This window comes from Rutidosis leptorrhynchoides, chromosome 4 (assembly GCF_046630445.1).
Source record: "Rutidosis leptorrhynchoides isolate AG116_Rl617_1_P2 chromosome 4, CSIRO_AGI_Rlap_v1, whole genome shotgun sequence".
Taxonomy (NCBI): domain Eukaryota; kingdom Viridiplantae; phylum Streptophyta; class Magnoliopsida; order Asterales; family Asteraceae; genus Rutidosis; species Rutidosis leptorrhynchoides.
This window is the reverse complement of record NC_092336.1, coordinates 523697480-523718741: the sequence shown is the minus strand read 5'-3', so window position 1 is coordinate 523718741 and position 21262 is coordinate 523697480.

Genomic DNA, 21262 nt, shown 5'->3' with positions numbered 1-21262 from the left:
GTCGACTTGATGACGATTCTTAAGAAAAATCAACGGCGCCAATATTGGCTAGATGTCTTGATCGAGTTACAGGTGGTGAACGTATGAAAGGTGGTGAACGTTTCGCTCGGTGCATTCACTGAATATCCTATTAGTTATAAAAATAAAAATTATATAAGTTATCAAATTAATAGACTTTTCTGATTTTGCCCACGTTTCGAATAGCCAATAGATGCAGTAGATAGCCAGGACCCTTTAAATCGGAAGCCCACAACTCGCCACTAACAAATCCAACTATTACTACGAACCAGAAAATTTTGAATGTCTATCAATTTAACCACTTAAAATAATTTTTCGTTGAAATTTAAAGAAATTTTAGAGAAGAAATAGAAAATTCTATGTCCTAAAAACTAGAGCGTCGAGAAATAAGAAAGAAAAAGAGCGCGTCAAAAAAACGTCGAAAAATAAAAGGTCGAAAAATAATAAAAAGAACGTAGCGCGTCGAAATTTAAAAGTCTAAAAAATGAAAATTAAAAGTTGCGTCTAAAGGTATTAAAGCTTAAAGGAATACTATATCCAAAATGGCAATAACTTAAAAAAGTACTAAAATATTAAAACGGTCGCAAAATTCTAATGCACCTAAATCTTAATCTAAATAAAAAGCATTTAAGAGATTTTACGGCAAATCCTAAAAATCTAGAAATAAAAATAACTACGGCAAATACTAAAACTTAAAACTAATTACGAATGAAAAATATAAATTTTACGAATAAACGATTAAAAAGATACAAAATTTAAAAATAAAACTTAAATTTATAAAAATAGAATTTTTATAAAAATATTATTTTTATATTATTTATTTATAAAAGTATTAATTTTATAATTTTCTAAAACTAATTAAAACTAAAAATACAAATTAAATAAATAAAACTAAAACTAATATTAGAAATTAATTAATTAATTAATAAGCCCTAATTAGGGTAAATAATTAATAATAATAATAATTATTAACTAACCCTAATTCGATCAGCTTATGTGCCAAGCCTGTCAAATCAAGCCATGCGATCGCATGGCTTGATAGTTAAAATCTCATGCGATCGCATGAACCTCGGATCCAAGCCAAATATTGGGCTGCTATAGTACCGGGCCGAGTTTTTTTTTTTTTTTTTCTGTTTTTAATTTTCTGTTTTATAATTATATAAATTATTTATATAAGATAAATAAAAACTTAAATTTAAAAAAAAAACTAAAATAGAAATAAAAATACTTTATAATTTATATATTTTAAACAACTCTTAAAAAAATATATATATATTTTTTATTTTTATAATTTTGTATTTTTAAAAATTAAAACGTATTTTTACAAAAGTAAATTAAAAATCTTTTTTTTTATATATATATATATAGCATTTCGCTTCCGGCGTTTTAAGCAGTTCCCCGGCAGCGGTGCCAAAAATACTTGATGTGCGTAGAGGTGTATACGAAATAGTTATATTTTTACTACAAAATACTATTAAATACGATACAATTTTACACAAGTTATTTTATTTATTTATTTAAAGAATGGATATACCTAAACCTTGCTACAACACTTATAGGCAGTGTACCTAATCATATAGTAGTGTAGTTTTTAGTAAGTCCGGTTCATTCCACAGGGAGCTAGCCAAGTTTAACGCTATATTTTTTAAACTATATTTATATAAATATAAATATAAATATAAGTAGTATTATTATTATAAAAGGGGTTTTTTACCGTTTAATGACCAGTTTGTCGATTTTAAAACTTTAGTCGCAGTTAAAACCTAATGTAAAATATTAAAAATATAAAAGACTTAATTTAAAGCGTAAAATAAATGACAATAATTAAAATGCGATAAATTAAAGTGCGATAAATAAAATGACAATAAATAAAATTGCGATAATTAAAAAGTACGATAATTAAAAGTGCAATTAAATACAATGACAGTAAATAAAAATGCGATGAAATATGAAATAAAGGAATTACGCTTATTTAAACTTCTGTAATCATGATGTTTGACGTGTTGATTTTAGTTTATTACCATGGGTTAATTGTCCTTTGTCCTGGATTATTCAATATGTCCGTCTGGTTTTTGTCCATAACAGTCCATCAGTCATAAATATAAAGTGCGAGTGTCCTCGTCAAATTATCCTTATATCCAAAGTCAAATATTCCCACTAATTGGGGACTTAAACTATAATTACACCAATTTTCCTTGTATATAATTCACCCCTGTTTTAATAAGTCCATAGACTATTAATCCATTCCCGTATCCGGTTAAATGAACGATTATTAGTACTTATAAATATCCCGCCCATCGTGTCCGATCGAGTGTATATGGTTATTTATAGGAATGTCCAATTGTAAATCTTTATATTAAATTAACAAACTATCATTTAATTAAACAAATATAAAGCCCTTTAATAGCCCATAGTCTAATTTCCACAAGTGTCGTTCTTTTGTCCAAATCCCAATTATGGTACAAAGCCCAGTTACCCCGTCTTTAATATTTAGCCCAACATCACGATTACTTCAATTTAAATAAGCATAATAATAACTTAGCTATGAGACATTAATTTAAAAAGGTTGAACATAACTTACAATGATTAATAATAGCGTAGCGTTACACGGACAGAATTTCGACTTACACCCTTACAATATTCGCTAACATACCCTTATTATTAAACTTTAATATTAAAATTATAATTAAAATATAAATATAAATATATATCGTGTGAGGGAGAGGAAAGAAAAAGATGTGTTAAGTTCGACCAAAAACTGCGAAATTTATAGATGTGGCCAGATATTTGCTGCCATGCGATCGCATGGAGATTGTTCTTGCTGGCCATGCGATCGTATGGCCTGGGATTCCAGCTCACATTCGATTGTTTGCTTCTTGCCGACGGTTTTATTAAATAATATAATATATAAATAATTTTAAGAATTAATTATATATTATATTATATTCATGGTCATAGTTGACTTGTAATTTTTAGTCCGTTGCGTTGAGCGTTGAGAGTTCGCTCAGGTCCCGGTTCCGGATTTTCGAACGTCCTTGTGTACAATTTAATATCTTGTATTTTGCGTTTTGCGTCTTGTACTCTTGTAATTTTGAGACGTTTCTCATCAATAATTTAAACCACTTTGATTGTACTTTATACTTTTTAGCTTTTTGGTCGTTTGCGTCTTCAATTCGTCGAATCTGTCTTTTGTCTTCACCTTTTATTATTTAAACGAATATCACTTGTAAATAGAACAATTGCAACTAAAAGCTTGTCTTTCTTGAGGGATAATGCTATGAAATATATGTTCATTTTTAGCATTATCAATTACCCAAACCCAAAAGCATTTTATTAGTGAGGAATTTCCACCACCATTTTAATAAAAGAGAAAGATTTTTATATTTAAAGGAACCAACATTCAATCCAGCGGAGTCATATGGTAGAAGGATATGGTTCCATTTTACCCAAGTCATTTTTATATTATCCGAGTTCCCGCCCCAAATAAATCTCGACGCAAACCTTCAAGTTCTTTGAGGACACTTTGAGGAGCTCTAAAAAGGGAGAAATAGTAAAGAGACAGGCTACTTAAAACCAATTTTATGAGCGTAAGTCTCCCGCCGAAGGATACGGACTTGGCCTTCCAATTTGCTAGTAGGCTTTTTAACTTGTCGAATATAGGTTCCCAATTTTGATGATGTTTCGGTTTTGAACCTATTGGTAATCCGAGGTAGTTGAACGGGAAGGTCCCTTCCTTACAACCAAACCACGTAGCAAGTAACTCTAACTCATTTTTTGAAGTTCCAATTCCGAAAAAACAACTTTTGCTTAAATCTATTTTAAAACCCGAAAGTTGTTCAAAACATTTGAGTATTTTTAAGATATTTTTAACTTCCATTTTATTTCATTTTCCAAAAGTTATCGTATCATCCACGTATTGCAGGTGAGATGCAACAACTTTGGCATCCCTAATTTCTACCTCTTTTATTAAATTTTTCTTAATGGTTGATATGGCCGTAATGGACGGTTTTATTGATGCGGTGTCGTTAGGCCACAAGATGTCTGAATCAGTTGATCAGAATGGTACACGGGGGTTTATTATATTTATATTGTGCGGGGCCTAACTTTACTTTTAACTTTCTAATGTAGAAGGTGTAAGTTAACCTAGGGTCGTGTTTTTGAATGGTTTAACGAATTGAAGATCAAGTGGATAATTGTCTTTTATTTAAATTACCTGGATAAAAGGATAGTAGTTGGTTTAAGCTAAAGGCCCTAATTGGAAGGATATCCTGAGTATGCAGATCAAGGAAATGTTGACCAAGATATTAGTTTGGGCTAGGGAAAGGTAATTATGTTGATATTAAGGCAATGATTGGAATGGTGGAGATCTGGTTGGATGAGCCAATTACACAGACCTACTTATCTCTGGACTCTCAGAGTTCTCGTCAAGTAGTGAAAAGTATGTCACTTGATTGTATAATTGAAATGTAACTATACCTCGGAGGTTATCTTTAGTAAAGTACTAGGTTAATTAGTGAGTTGAGTTCTAATCCTAACCCTCGTTATCAGTTTAGTTAACTGAATAACAACATGGCGTGTTGATTGAACACTGATCACAAACGGAAGGAGTCCGTTGGGTTAAGTTGACAAAATCTTAAATGAAAACTAAAAACCATTTCATTATACTAATGAGATCAAACCAAATCAAACATTATCCAGCATTATAGTTGATATACTAAAAGTAAAGCAGATAGAAACCTAGCAGATACCTAAACAGTTGATAAGACTTAATCCTAGGGCAACAATCAAACAAGAACATGCAATAGGTTTAGGTTAAACACTTAAGACACTAGCTAGATCTTAACAGCTCCTAAGAGGTCTCCTTGGAACAGTCAATAGGCATACTAGGTCATTCATGTCTCAATTCCTAAGTTCCGTGTCCTAAAAGCGCATTAGATGCCTCTCGGGAACTCCGGCCATACCGAGTTCATAGAATCTTCAGATACAGTATAACCAGGGGTCTTAATCCTATGAAGTAGCTAAGTTCATATAGGTGGAAAAGTCCTGATCACAACCTAGGTTGGTCAATCCTTAAGATGCTAGCATAAAAATCTATCAAACTCACAAGTTCAACATAATGACAGTAACCGTACTAATTTAACATAACTACGCTAACCCAAACTTCTATCATGGCAACATACAAATTAATTAAGCTAACATGGTAATATCGGAACGCATTATTAAACATAGAAGGTAAGAATACATGTTTAATACAAAAGACAAGCGTTTCGGATAAAAACCTGAAAAGGCTGAAGAAATCTGCCCGAGATCGCAGGGACTCGCCGGGATATCCTCCGGAAAATAAAAGCTAAGCTAACTACTACTAAAAACTAACTAAAACTTGAAAATATAAAATGAATTGTAAATTGAGTGTGTATTGAAATGGATGGAGAGAGCCCTTTAAATAGACTTGAGTTTTGCCTGCAAACGGCTGGCAGGCCGTTTGGCAAGACGTTTGGCAAGCTGTTTGCAGGGGCCATTTGCCAGGCCAGGCCATTTAACGTGACTGTTTGATCTGGGCATGTGGCAGGCCGTTTGCAAGCCAGGCAAGCCGTTAGGCAGTCCGTTTGGCTTGCCTGGTCAGCTGGTTTCACTGGATCGTAATTTGATTTCTCGTCTTTCACCGTTTTTGCTCTAGATTCTTCGTTTATCTCCGTTTTACTTGATTCTTTTTGCATCGCCTTCGTAATTACTTATTCTACAAAATCAACCGATAAAATGATTATTTTTGCGATAAAGTTTAGAACTTTTTGGATTTTAGGGCCCAATATCGGAGGGTAAAAACGTGACTTTTTAGCCGATATCAAATACCCCACACTTAGCTTTGCTTGTCCTCAAGCAAAAAGCGGGAATATAAGGATCTTTTTAATAGATTCTCCCTCGCCCACCCTTGAATCTTTTATTATGCCTTCATCAGAAGTCGTCACATCTTTCGAAAGTATTAGAGAAAGTTTTAAACTTCGATGGTTTTGGTCGCTAGATTTCAATCGCGTCCATAGTGAAAAAGGCGTACTTTCCAACTCTCAGATGTAGAGTATACATGACCAGGCTTCTTACTAACGGATTACTCATATCACTCAGGTGTTTAGGGTGTCCTAATCTAGTTGTATTGTTGCTCAGAAGCCAGTCGTGTAACAGCTCTCATCATAGGTTTGGTAAAGCATCGATATATCCACCGGTTAAGTAAGGACGACATTAATCTTCTTCTAAGGCATTCTTTCAAGAGGAAGAAGGGTTATAGGGTTGGTTGAGGAATTTATGAAAAGAGTGAAAGGTGTCTAGATCTTTTGATTTTAGAGAGAATTTATAACGCCCGCCAAATTCCCATCTGACGGCGTGTTAATCATAGGTCCCACAATTAACAGATATGCCCTCTATATGAGACGTTTCAAAGCAATCACATTTAATTTTATTAAAAAGTTGACTTTCAAAACATAAGTCAATAAATCCCAAAATAAGTAACAATGTTGTGATCGTAACCACAAGCTAACAGTATTAAACAGTTGTTAAAGTTTTAAATGCGAAAGTAAATAATGTCTTTAATAAAGTATGCTGACTCCACGGCCAGACCAAGCATCAAACACAGCAGAAGTCTACCTCTTAAGGACCTGAGAATAAAACACGCAAAATAGGTCAACAATAATATGTAACACCCCGTTTTCCCGTGCGCGTTTAAAGGTACGTACTTAATTATTAGCACGCTTATAACGTGTTTGTTTATGTGATTAAATGAGCCAAAGTGTTAGTTTATGAGTTAGTGCATATATGTGTGTGTGTATATATATATATATATATGTATATATATATTTATGAATGCGTGCGTGAGCGTGTATATGTATGTGTCGCGTTGGCGTCGAGTCGTGTGAGACCTAAGGTCGAGGTTTAGATGTGCATAGGAAGGGTGAAAGATGTTGTGCTTGTTGTTTGAACCTTTAATTTATGTTAAATTGTCGAAGTGATCAGGAATAGGCCAATGCTGCGCCGCGAGGAAAGGGGCTGCGACGCGACAATCAAAGCAAATCCAGATCAGAACATGAGTTAAGAAGGGTCGTTTTTCCTTCTTTATGTCGCGCCGCGACAAAGGAGCCGCGTCGCTGCACCTCTGCAGTTCTGACTCCTTTTTCTGCTCGATTTAAAAAGGGTTTTAGGGGTTGTTTGGTCTTTTTGCATGTAGATCTGATGGGAGCCTTTAATACCAACCACTTATCCTCTATTACTCATTTCTTTTCCTTTTTCTTTCACAATTTCCTCCCAAAACATAAAACCCACTTAGATTAAACCTAAGATTTGGAGGTGAAGATTTGTGAATCAATCCTAGGAGCAAGAATTAAAGTTGTTCTCCTTGTTATTAGCTACAAGTGGATAGTTTGGTAAGTCTCAACTCTATGTTTTAAATTTTAATTGGTTTATGCTAGGGTTTGTTCATTTGGAACTTGTATGACCCATTTGAGGGTTAAATGGGTGGATTTTGGGTTAGATTGTGGAAAGAAAACCCTAACAACCATAATCTAAGGTTTGGTCTAATGAAATGGGGTTTGTAAGTGTTAATGGTGTTGTAAGCATTAAAACACTTGTTAAAATGTGGATGAGATTGTAATTAGGTCATGTTTGACAAAGTTGAAAGTGTAGGTGTTAAAATGGGTCAAAAGGGGTGATGTTGACCTAGTTTGGAAGAAATGGGTATGAATTACCCTAGGTTGTGCTAGTTAATGTTAGTAGACTTTAAATCACTAGCTTTGGCGATTTAATATGAGTCTTGGCCTTTATGGGCGGTTTTGGTTGTAAGTGAGCTAATAAATGCTAATGGGTCATTAAATGCTCAAAGTGTAAGTAATGTGGTAAATGCCATTAGTTGTGTATTGAATGTGTACCTATGTACTAGGTACTTTGCTCGAGGTATACGGAAGCATTTAAATCACCACCAAAGTGTTAAGGTGAGTGAAATAATTATATATGCATGTATATGATTTATTTGCTTGTGGGGTATGGGTTAAAGTTCGATGTTGACGATACCATACCCTAGAGTATATTGTGTTGTTGATGAGGGTTTAAAGTTCGTTGTTGACGATACCTCATACGTATGGAATTAAAGTTCGATGTTGACGATGCCATACGATTATTGTAGTGATGTTGATGAGGGTTTAAAGTTCGTTGTTGACGATACCTCATATGTGGGTTTAAAGTTCGGTGTTGACGATACCACATTATTATAGGCGAATGGGATTTAAGTTCGATGTTGACGATACCATTCGTTGGGCTAGCCTTGGGATCTTGAGTACTATGGATGTTGTGAACATCATCGTTATACTTGTGTTTTAGTATATTGTATTGTTGTGTTATATGTTATTATTATACTAGCCTTGTTATCGTGGTACTTAGCGTTATACATGTGAAAGGTATGCTAATTATGTAACTAGTATGTATGCGGATTTGGTAAGTGTTTGCAAGTAAGTAGTTTATATATATGTATGTATAATTTTTGCACTCACTAAGCCTTGCTTACCCTCTCGTTGTTTACCATTTTATAGGTTCCGGCTTGGACAAGGGTAAGGGCATACGGTTGGATTAGTTGTCTCCCGCTTATTTTGACGGGGGGGGGGGGGGTGCTTTTGGGTTAGCTTTTGAAGTTAGCCTAACGTTTTGGGTAGTTTAGCCCCAAACCATGCTCGAGTGTCGTTTGGATTATAAACTATCATTTGTAGTGGGTCAAACTTGTATTAAACTTAATTAATGGCCTTCGTGCCCTTTGTAAACATTTAAATTGTTGTACGTTTAAATGGAACTTGTGGAATGGCTTACATATTTAATTGGCGTGTAAATGTGTATTATTTTAAAAAAAATTATCGTATGGAATACGTGTTGGGTTGATTCAAGTGGTATCAGAGCATGGTCTAAGGGATTTAGGTGAATCGAGATAGGTGCCTACACTTAGACTTTATTGTGTGAGCGCTTTATGCAGGACTTGTAGGACTTTGGGTCTAATCGGGAATTGTTAGTGCTTTGGTTTATGTGAGCTAACCTGGTGCTAATTGTTTTGTGTTGTGTTTAGCAATCATCAAGCAAGACGGACGTTGTACTAGCAAGTTAATGCGACGTGCTCGGGTAACAACGATTAGCTACCGTTGTTACGGGTGCAAATTGTGTCAAACGAGTAATGTACGACGATTGTTGAGCAAGATGGAGTAGTGTGGTGCGCATGTATATACTTACATGTTATGCCTTTCGTTCATGGTTTAACCTTTTCCGTTTTATAGAATGAAACGAGAAATTGACAAGATAACGATATCGGTGGTACAAGCGAGGACCCCGAATTCACGGCCAAAGTTGAGGTCATCTTGAAGAACTACAAGGAGGACTTTCTTGTTAGCGTGAGAAAAGTTTTCAAGGAATCGGTTGACGAGCAGATAACCGATTTAATTAATGAACGAATGAAGGCCACTGTCGATGAGGCTCTTAAAGCTAGAAACATTTATCTTCGTGGTGATTTAACGGGTAGGTACTGTGACGACCCGGAGATTTCCGACCAAATTTAAACTTAAATTTTAAATGGTTTCGACACGATAAGCAAGGTCTGTAAGGTTGGGTCTCAAAAAGTTTGAACTGTTTCATATATTCAATTGACCTTCGACCATACCCAACGATTCACGAACAACTTATGTGTTCCTAGGATTTAAATGTATATAGGTCAATAAATAAACATATAAAATCTTAAGGGTTGATAATAATTAATATTATGGTACTACGTATTTTTTTATTCATTTTATTTAATTAGGAAAATGTATAATATATAAACCTAGTAAATTATAAGGTTTAAATCAAAAACATATTGGTGATTGTTAAATCCTCTTAAACACGTTTAAATGATTTTACATACGTAGTACATATAAGCTGCATTTAGACAAGTGAATCATATAAATATATAGTCAGATATCTTGTGCTTTTTACAAACACAAACAAACACTTTTAATTGTAATATGCCTTTCTTTTCATTACTCTTTATACTTTGTTATAAGTTGCAATCAACTTTAGAGGAACTAGTGTACCATTATTCGATCTTCTAACTTCCCATTAACTTCCTTTTCATTGCCAACTCATTTGAACATCTTTGTGCAAATAGAAATTATAACAGGTGATATATTGCTTTCCCTCTAACATGGAAAGGTAGATAGATATATATATATATATATATATATATATATATATATATATATATATATATATATATATATATATATATATATATATATATATATATATATATATATATATATATGTTATAGGTATACATACTAATAAATTGATACAACTCATCACCACCTTTTATTTATATTATATTTATTTAATGAATTAGGTCGACAAAGTTAAAATCTGTTAGAAATGGGAAACAATGTGTTCGTACATGTATGTTTGTTTGAGAATATGAGATCCCCACTAACTCTATTATATTATATAGATATCCATTATATGCATAACCGAGACATTCCCAAAATTCAGTAAAATTCTCTTTCTCTTTACTCTCTTACCAAACTAACACAAAACCATTTTTCATCTCATGCTCAAATGACCAACCGATAATCAAACCACCACCGAACTTGCAACACATTTCGGCAATTGCAACCCTCAAAACCGAAACCCACTTGAGGGTTATTAATGTTTGAGCATCTGTTAATACTCAATTATTGCTCACCATCTTGTTGAATGATTTTTCTACTATTCTCCTTTCCTGTCTATTGATCGACTAAACCCAACCCAAAAGCAACACTCATTGATTTCTATGAGGTAGAGAACCAAAACCATTTGGATACATGTTGCTACTGTCGAAGAGGAACACCACAAAGCCACCCCATCGATGACCATTGATCACTAAAGAAGCCTGCTCGTTTCCTTTTTGTTTTTCTTACCCGATAAAATGACCAACCATGATCACCAAACCTTGCTAAACTGCTATTCGACTTCATCTATGTTTTAATACCATCGAACACCGTCTTGACTCACAACAACCACCTATTACCACCATTTAATCACCACCACCCTACGCCACTTTAACACCACCATCTCACCATGAATATTATCATCAAACATCAACCAACATGAACACCCTACAAACAGGAGACACCATGGGAGATCTACAAACAAATTGCTGCTAAAATACTGCTGGTACGATATCATTTCCTATTTCATTGTCACCAAGCTCTACACCAACACAGCCTTTTCATTTTACAAACAAGATATACTACGCTTCCTGTTTTATTGTTTAATTCGAACACCACCTGAACCAAGAAACCAACGAAAGCTGTTGCTGCTGCATGCTCTATTGTTCGGACTGTTTAAAAAAAATAAATAAATAATAAAGTGATGATATTATAGGCTTTAATTGTTGATTATGGCAGCTGTAATTGGAGTACTCTCCATTACTTTTGAATAAAGAAACAAAAATGCTTTTGACTCTTGGTAAAAGGCAAGTTAGTAGAGGACAATAAGCACATGAAAGACTTGTGCCTTCTATTAAAATATTACACCCATGTTATATTTCTGTCTTGCTGCCATCCATTTATTTTTTTTAAACACAAACGAAATCCACATCTTTTACTTGGACTTGTGTTTTCTTTTGGGTCGATACCTTCAGTTGGGCCTGCATTTGGACGGCCATGTTTCTATTATTTTGCAAGCCGTATCCTTGTTATGTGTTTGGGCTGAGATCCCAATTTATGCTTTATGTTGGGCCAAGAATCGACTGAAGCAATGACAACATGATCTTGATGATACACAATTTAATTTAGGATAAGAATGGTAATGGTGATTAAGTGAATGATATATGATAAAGAATGATCATGGATGGCGATTATGATAATGATTTATGGTGATAATTCTATAATGATCACATGATAATGATTCATGATATCTGTATAGATTATGATAATAGTGAAACACGGAATGGGATGACGATAATGGTTAAGATAGATAACGAAAATGTTGATGATGATTTGGAAAGAAAAACAAACAGAAATAATACGGGTAATAAGAATATAGAGTGAATTAAATCAGGGAATTTGAGGCAGTGGAGTGTTATCGGGTTAGCGGGATGTCGCGGTTCAAACCTGGACTTGGGCATTTTTTTTAGGGTTACTCCTTTGAGGTAGTTACTCATCTATTCCTTTATTTATTAATATTATAATCCTATTATTATTATCTTATCATTATTATTATTATTATTATTATTATTATTATTATTATTATTATTATTATTATTATTATTATTATTATTATTATTATTATTATTATTATTATTATTAAACTAACACTTAATATTAAAATTATGATTTTTTTTTATTATATCATTAGTATTAATAGGATTATCAAGATTATTGTTATTATTATTATTATTATTATTATTATTATTATTATTATTATTATTATTATTATTATTATTATTATTATTATTGTTATTATTATTATTATTATTATTATTATTATTATTATTATTATTATTATTATTTTATTTCCATTATTATTAATTATAACAAACAAATATTATTATATAATTACTACGTATATCATAATCATATTATATACTATTTTATTTTAATACGTTATATTATATATAAAGCATTAATGTATAATATTTATAACATATTTACAATATTAATATTTTACTAAATGATATTACATAATAGTTTTACTAAATTAACTAAAGAGTATTTGCTATATAGGTAAATAATAAATTATAATAAGTTAATACTAAAAATACTTAAATATAACATATAACTTATTAAATATAACAAGTATAATATATAAAACTTGTTTTACTATTTTACACATTTATTATATGTGTTAATATTATTTAATATACCAATAATTGATATAGGTTCGTGAATCCGAGGCCAACCCTACACTTGTTTAATGTCATCATATGTATTTTTAGTACAAAATACAGTATGGTGAGTTTCATTATTCCATTTTTATATACATTTTTGGGCTGAGAATACATGCAAATGCTTTATTAACTGTTTTACAATATTTATATGCGTGAGTTTTTATTTACCTTTTTACCTTTTATATTTTTGGGCTGAGAATACATGCACAATTTTTATAAATGTTTTACGAAATAGACACAAGTAATCGAAACTACATTATATGGTTGAATTATCGAAATCGAATATGCCCCTTTTTATATAGTCTGGTAATCTGAGAATCAGGGAACAGACACCCTAATTGACGCGAACTCTAAAGATAGATCTATCGGGTCCAACAAGCCCCATCCAAAGTACCGGATGCTTTAGTACTTCGAAATTTATATCATGTCCGAAGGAGGATCCCGGAATGATGGGGATATTCTTATATACAAATTGTGAATGTCGGTTACCAGGTGTTCAATCCATATGAATGATATTTTTGTCTCTATGCATGGGACGTATGTTTATGAGAAATGGAAATATGAAATCTTGTGGTCTATTAAAATTATGAAATGATTATTTATGTTAAACTAATGAACTCACCAATCTTTTAGTTGACACTTGAAAGCGTGTTTATTCTCAGGTATGAAAGAAATCTTCCGCTGTGCATTTGCTCATTTTAGAGATATTACTTGGAGTCATTCATGACATATTTCAAAAGACGTTGCATTCGAGTCGTCGAGTTCATCAAGATTATTATTAAGTCAATAATAGATGAATATATTACGAAAGAGTATGCATGCCGTCAACTTTCGATGTAAATGAAAGTTTGTCTTTTAAAAATGAATGTAATGTTTGTAAAATGTATCATATAGAGGTCAAGTACCTCGCGATGTAATCAACTGTTGTGAATCGTTTATAATCGATATGGATTTCGTCCGTATGGATTAGGATGGGTCTCTACAGTTGGTATCAGAGCGTTGGTCTTAGCGAACCAGGTCTTGCATTAGTGTGTCTAACTGATAGTTGTTAGGATGCATTAGTGAGTCTGGACTTCGACCGGGTCTGCATGTCAAAAGTTTTGTTTATCATTTCGTGTCGGAAATCATCTACTTATCATCCTTAGGAAATTACCTACCTATCATTCTTAGTCTAGACACATCTTACTGCAATGATTACATGAATAGTGTATAGACAAAATTCGTATCTTAGCGTATCTGCTAATTCATATCTTAGCATATCTATTACTGTAGACTTTGCCTTTGCCTGACAGCTTCCGTAGATTCTTCCGTAACTTATGGGATTTTAGTATTATATATGCATATGTAAATTATGTATTACAGAGTACTAATCTACATCCTATAACCTATTTCTTATCGAAAATCTTTCATCTGATCGTATGAGATGAATCCCTCAACCAATTCGAGTCCCTCGGATTTCGATAGTTATTCTGATGGTTATTTCGACAGTTATTCCGATATAGAGTTTCACCTAAGCTCCGAAAACAGTGCCACCAGAATGAATCAACCAATCATCCATCCCCAAGTCATCTAATGGGTTCGTAGTCGACTTAATCAATGGAGACGCGCAGAAGGCGACCCCTTCCACTAACCGAATTCACCTTTTGGCGCAGAACCTGAAGCACTTACCGGCAAACCTGTTTGTAACACCATTTTCACTCTCATTTCTCGAATATCTCGCCACGACTATATCATAACTCAGATTCTAAACCTTATTCATCCGCTCGTTCTGACCTACAATCATCCCGGAGTAATACAAGAAGTCAATGAACTTCGCGCTCTAGTAATCAATTTGGAGAATATGGTACAAAACGTACCAGCTTCAGCAACATCACCAGCACCAACATCAATACCAGTACCACCAATAACTCAAGTTCACATCATACACCTCAACATCTAATTATGTACCTCGAGCATAATCATCAATCTGCGAATTGTTCTACATCATTTATCTTCGTTCGACATGACGATTATGTAATCTTCAATGTTTTAGAGATTATATATTCTATTTCTAACGGTAAATCAAATGAGATTAATATTATATTAACTCATTAAATCTATGATTACATCTGAAGAAAATATATATGTAAGTATATTTTCATAAAGATTGTAATTAAAAATTCTTTCGTATAAACTGCTAATGGTGAAAATATTTTAACGGGTAGGTAATACCCGAGGAATATTTAGATTTTACTTTAATAAGTTATACTGTACATTCTTCGAATCTGATTCAACATCCATTTACTATCCTACTTACATCTACAGAGATACAAATCCGTTCACCACAGAATAACCATTTTTTTTATTCAATTTCATATTTGGATTTTGATTTATCACAATCCAACAAGTGGCATAATGAAGAAAACATTGGACAAAATAAAAGTTGTTAGAAACAAACGAATTAACTAATTGAAATTTTGTTAGGAATCCACGCTAACTGTTCCTAGCTAACTGATTACATTTTAGTTATCGCAGTTTATTTATCGCAATTTAATTATCGAAATTTTATTTATCGTTATTTAATTTCTGTTATTTACTTTACGCATTTAATTTATCGTCATTAAATTTCTGTTATTTATTTTACGTACTTTAAATATCGGGACACGTATACAAAGTTTTGACATATCATATCGACGCATCTATATATATTATTTGGAATCACCATAGACACTCTATATGCAGTAATGATCGAGTTCTCTATACAGGGTTGAGGTTGATTCTCAAATAATATATATACTTTGAGTTGTGATCGAGTCTGAGATGAATACGGGTCACGATACGTATTAATTAATTCGAATATTATATATTAAATTATATATGAATTGTTGAATTGCTAACTGTGGACTATCAATCGAGGACTACCAACATTGAACAATTAAAATGAATTAAAATATTGATTATAACATATGAAACTAAACAAATCTTCAAGTTTGCCACTTGATTTCACCCTAAAACCTCATTTGTATCTTGACGATTACAATCTGCGTCCAAACCTTTCGTAATTCTTGAAAATACCTCAATCGAGAGAAATAAACCAACCGCACTTCATTTACTGGAGAAAAGATTGATGCATATAGTTATGCACCTAAAAACACTCATAACCTGAGTAAACGTTTAGCACGTAGCTGTGCTAATTCCTTTAGCGTTATTATTACAGAAAATATCTTTGCATCTGCTGTTCGAGATAGCCAGTTTGTCACAGCTCCAGCAAGACAACTTCGACTTTTCGTACGAAACAACCTTATTATAACGTTGATATATACGCGTGCTCTTTTATTGTTACCGGGGAACCTTTTATATTCCATCATATTACCAGCAGATGTACCAGTAACCTCGTTGCTCCTTGGTTTAAATCTCTCCTACAAATCACTATATTTATCTATTGAAGTCTCATCATGTACTCATCCGCATCTTGTAACAAGAACTGACATACCAATTACCGGGAATCAGCAATCAGTACTTTGAAAACTCACAGCATATCTATATCAACAGTTATATGTATAACATTTATCTCTTAGAATTATGATATTTCATCTGAAATCCTGAAAAGCACTCAGTCTACAAATCAATACTCTGAATGTTGAAAAAGTTGAACGAAGCAGCAGAAACAGTAGACAACCGTAAACGACCTTAACCATCAGAAGTTTGATGATAATGAATGGAGTGTTAGGAATGCTCGATAGAAAATTTAGTACCGAAAAGCAGATTATGCGAAACTATGAAAGAAGCCGTGGATAAATCACAAAGAATAAGTTTGACTTCAAAGAATCTAAATGATTCAATGTCTGCTGAAGTCTTTAGCGAATATCTTTCTCCTTACTCTAAACCCTTGCGGACAATAGTCTCCATCATCCTCTGATCTTAGATATTGAAAGATATTATCGTATCTTTCATTATAAATATCCTCCATATTTCTGGAGATATTTTTATAACTATTCTTATCTGAAATCATTAATCTCTTCGTGCTATCAGTATTACATCATATAGAAACTGTTAGTTTCTATATTCTGTAAACTTTCGAGCTTAAAATATGAATGTTATTGAAGTAATGGTGGGAACTGATGCATGAGTTAGTATAATATAATGACACTTGATCAACGTGATTATATTACAGTAAGTCATGCTAAGTTTCTAATGGGACGTGATGATTCACAGATCCTAACGTCATCACGTGCCATGTTACATAACTCTTTCATTATGCTTAACTTCTGAACATATCAAGAAAGTATTTTCTTGATAGTTCTATTCTCAGTGATTCTGGTAATTTGATAAATCAAATCGTGCTAGTACATTAGTTCTTATTTAGAACACGATGTTTATTCAAAATTCCATACTTACGAATTCTGGACCATTACTCACTTTACTAGAGGTCGGGAGGATAATAAAAAGGCAAAGAGCTCCAAAATATAAGAGAAAATATAAAGCCCAACAACAACACCGAAATTACAAACCATGGATATCAGTGCGTATAGCAATATAAAGACACGGGAGGATTATAAATACAATAATCCCTAAAGCATAGTAGAAATAAACGGATTCCTCCGGTGGAAGTTGGAAAAGGAGAATGATTGTTGCGATAATCAGGATAAGGACAAGGATCATAACTGGATTAAGCATTTCACTATCTTTTGAATTTGGAAATTGAGTATTGAAGTGGTGAAGATTAATGGAACGGAAAAGGTAAAATTTATAGTGAAAATATTAGACAGAGGAATCGAGGCAAATCACCGCATTTAATTATAGAAATCTAAATTTCCTTATTCGCAGAAGAATCAAATCTTTTAGATTTCGAAGATTTTCTTTAAATCCCTTAAATTCCGGAATTCAACCAAGACAACGTCAAAAGTTAAAATGAAACTTCATTCATTCATTTCACTCTTTTGTGATAACTTCATTCGTGCTCTTCGAATAATCGAATTATTTTATCTGTATTATTCAATAATGATAAAACTCTATTTATCAGCTCATATTCGTCAGGAAAACATATTTATTGTTAGCCATGACGACCTCACTCAAATTTCGGGACGAAATTTCTTTAACGGGTAGGTACTGTGACGACCCGAAGATTTCCGACCAAATTTAAACTTAAATCTTAAATGGTTTCGACACGATAAGCAAGGTCTGTAAGGTTGGGTCTCAAAAAGTTTGAACTGTTTCATATATTCAATTGACCTTCGACCATACCCAACGATTCACGAACAATTTATGTGTTCCTAGGATTTAAATGTATATAGGTCAATAAATAAACATATAAAATCTTAAGGGTTGATAATAATTGATATTATGGTACAACGTATTTTTTTCTTCATTTTATTTAATTAGGAAAATGTATAATATATAAACCTAGTAAATTATAAGGTTTAAATCAAAAACATATTGGTGATTGTTAAATCCTCTTAAACACGTTTAAATGATTTTACACACGTAGTACATATAAGCTGCAATTAGACAAGTGAATCATATAAATATATAGTCAGATATCTTGTGCTTTTTACAAACACAAACAAACACTTTTAATTGTAATATGCCTTTCTTTTCATCACTCTTTATACTTTGTTATAAGTTGCAATCAACTTTAGAGGAACTAGTGTACCATTATTCGATCTTCTAACTTCCCATTAACTTCCTTTTCATTGCCAACTCATTTGAACATCTTTGTGCAAATAGAAATTATAACAGGTGATATATTGCTTTCCCTCTAACATGGAAAGGTATACATATATATATATATATATATATATATATATATATATATATGTGTGTGTGTGTGTGTGTGTGTGTGTGTTATAGGTATACATACTAATAAATTGATACAACTCATCACCACCTTTTATTTATATTATATTTATTTAATGAATTAGGTCGACAAAGTTAAAATCTGTTAGAAATGGGAAACACTGTGTTCGTACATGTATGTTTGTTTGAGAGTATGAGATCCCCAATAACTCTATTATATTATATAGATATCCATTATATGCATAACCGAGACATTCCCAAAATTCAGCAAAATTCTCTTTCTCTCTACTCTCCTACCAAACTAACACAAAACCACTTTTCATGTCATGCTCAAATGACCAACCGATAATCAAACCACCACCAAACTTGCAACACATTTCGGCAATTGCAACCCTCAAAACCGAAACCCACTTGAGGGTTATTAATGTTTGAGCATCTGTTAATACTCAATTATTGCTCACCATCTTATTGAATGATTTTTCTACTATTCTCCTTTCCTATCTATTGATCGACTAAACCTAACCCAAAAGCAACACTCATTGATTTCTATGAGGTAGAGAACCAAAACCATTTGGATACATGTTGCAACTGTCGAAGAGGAACACCACAAAGCCACCCCTTCATGACCATCGATCACCAAAGAACCCTGCTCGTTTCCTTTTTTTTTTCTTACCCGATAAAACGACCAACCATGATCACCAAACCTTGTTAAACTGCTGTTCGACTTCATCTATGTTTTAATACCATCGAACACCGTCTTGACTCACAACAACCACTTATTACCACCATTTAATCACCACCACCCTACGCCACTTTAACACCACCATCTCACCATGAATATTATCATCAAACATCAACCAACATGAACACCCTACAAACAGGAGACACCATGGGAGATCCACAAACAAATCGCTGCTAAAATACTGCTGGTACGATATCATTTCCTGTTTCATTGTCACCAAGCTCTACACCAACACAGCCTTTTCATTTTACAAACTAGATATACTACGCTTCCTGTTTTATTGTTTAATTCAAACACCACCTGAACCAAGAAACCAACAAAAGCTGTTGCTGCTGCATGCTCTATTGTTTGGACTGTTTAAAAAAATAATAAATAATAAAGTGATGATATTATAGGCTTTAATTTTCGATTATGGCAGCTGTAATTGGAGTACTCTCCATTACTTTTGAATAAAGAAACAAAAATGCTTTTGACTCTTGGTAAAAGGCAAGTTAGTAGAGGACAATAAGCACATGAAAGACTTGTGCCTTCTATTAAAATATTACACCCATGTTATATTTCTGTCTTGCTGCCATCCGTTTATTTTTTTTAAACACAAACGAAATCCACATCTTTTACTTGGACTTGTGTTTTCTTTTGGGTCGATACCTTCAGTTGGGCCTGCATTTGGACGGCCATGTTTCTATTAGTTTTGCAAGCCGTATACTTGTTACGGTTTGGGCTGAGATCCCAATTTATGCTTTATGTTGGGCCAAGAATCGACTGAAGCAATGACAACATGATCTTGATGATACATAATTAAATTTAGGATAAGAATGGTAATGGTGATTAAGTGAATGATATATGATAAAGAATGATCATGGATGGCGATTATGATAATGATTTATGGTGATAACTCTATAATGATCACATGATAATGATTCATGATATCTGTATAGATTATGATAATAGTGAAACACGGAATGGGATGACGATAATGGTTAAGATAGATAACGAAAATGTTGATGATGATTTGGAAAGAAAAACAAACAGAAATAATACGGGTTATAAGAATATAGAGTGAATTAAATCAGGGAATTTGAGGCAGTGGAGTGTTATCGGGATGTCGCGGTTCAAACCTGGACTTGGGCATTTTTTTAGGGTTACTCCTTTGAGGTAGTTACTCATCTATTCCTTTATTTATTAATATTATAATCCTATTATTATTATCTTATTATTATTATTATTATTATTATTATTATTATTATTATTATTATTATTATTATTATTATTATTATTAAACTAACACTTAATATTAAAATTATGATTTTTATTTTATTATTATATCATTAGTATTAATAGGATTATCAAGATTATTGTTATTATTATTATTATTATTATTATTATTATTATTATTATTATTATTATTATTATTATTATTATTATTATTATTATTATTATTTTATTTCCATTATTATTAATTATAACAAACAAATATTATTATATAACTACTACGTATATCATAATCATATTATATACTATTATATTTTAATACGTTATATTATATATAAAGCATTAATGTATAATATTTATAACATATTTACAATATTAATATTTTACTAAATGATATTACATAATAGTTTTACTAAATTAACTAAAGAGTATTTGCTATATAGGTAAATAATAAATTATAATAAGTTAATACTAAAAATACTTAAATATAACATATAACTTATTAAATATAACAAGTATAATATATAAAACTTGTTTTACTATTTTACACATTTATTATATGTGTTAATATTATTTAATATATCAATAATTGATATAGGTTC